The 947-nt window shown below is 39.9% G+C and overlaps 2 non-coding genes across 2 annotated transcripts; both read right to left on the bottom strand.

Moving 5' to 3' along the window:
• Positions 1 to 347: 347 nt before the first annotated feature.
• Positions 348 to 407, bottom strand: LOC120101997 (U7 small nuclear RNA). Its single transcript, XR_015685082.1, has one exon. It is a non-coding gene; the product is annotated as a U7 small nuclear RNA (small nuclear RNA).
• Positions 408 to 422: 15 nt separating this feature from the next.
• Positions 423 to 485, bottom strand: LOC120101994 (U7 small nuclear RNA). The gene has a single exon (XR_015685081.1). It is a non-coding gene; the product is annotated as a U7 small nuclear RNA (small nuclear RNA).
• Positions 486 to 947: the final 462 nt, after the last annotated feature.

Here is a 947-nt window from a genome sequence, read left to right as displayed (position 1 = left end):
TCTCTGGCCTCTCTTGGTAGTCAGTGCATGAGACCCTATGTCTCCTGGGTCAGAACATAGTTCAACCAGACACTAAATATATCTTAGTTGTGCAAAAAGAAAATCTTTTTACTTGCATGCTTGGTTTTTCACCTTTGACTAATTTTATACATGGGAAGAAATATGGGAAGGTAGAACCAAGGACCATCCTTGGCTTGAAGAGGGTTCCTGAGAAGAATATTTGCAAGCAGTGGAAGAAACAATAGGAAGTCTATCATGGGGTACAAGCTGACAACTCTGTAGTCTGCTCTACATGGCTCTCTAGATAGCTCTCTGCTCAAGACAGCTCTCTGTTGGAGATAGCTCTCAGGTTTCCTAACCAAAGTCAGAAAATATACTAGAAAAATTCTGAAAGAGCTGTGCTAGCTCTCCAACTAGTTTTTTCAGATTTTCTAACCCAAATCAGAAAATCCTCCAGAAAATTTCTAAAAGAGCTGTTAGCTCTCCAAGCATCTCTCTCCAGGTAGCTCTCTCTTGCAGACCAAACCCCAATCTTTTATTTACATTTGAATTAAGTCACATACCCCCTTTGTTACCTTGAATCAGCATTTTATGACCCTAGACCTTGATTCTTAGGAAAAGACAAAAAGTAAGTTTATTTAAACATAGCAAGTCCTAAACAGTTCTCGAGACATAGTGTTTGTGGTTGCCAAATCTAGACAAAGGGTTTTTTTTTTTCTTAATGTGGGAAATTTATCTTTCTGTTTTCTGACAGCTTCACTGCCTAAACTTGACTGTCCTGAAACTACTCTACAGACCGACCTTCAGTTCAGAGATTAGCCTGCCTTCACAAACACAAATAAGTTTAGCTGGGTGGGATCACACCCTGAGGTCACCACTCCTACCATACCTAAACTCGCTTTATCCTATGCTGAGTGTGAATTCAGAAATCTGCCTGCCTTTGTAAA

This window comes from Rattus norvegicus, chromosome 3, assembly GCF_021556685.1.
Source record: "Rattus norvegicus strain SHRSP/BbbUtx chromosome 3, alternate assembly SHRSP_T2T, whole genome shotgun sequence".
Taxonomy (NCBI): Eukaryota; Metazoa; Chordata; class Mammalia; order Rodentia; family Muridae; genus Rattus; species Rattus norvegicus.
Note: the sequence above shows the minus strand (reverse complement) of the source record. Positions and strands in the feature narration are given on the sequence as shown.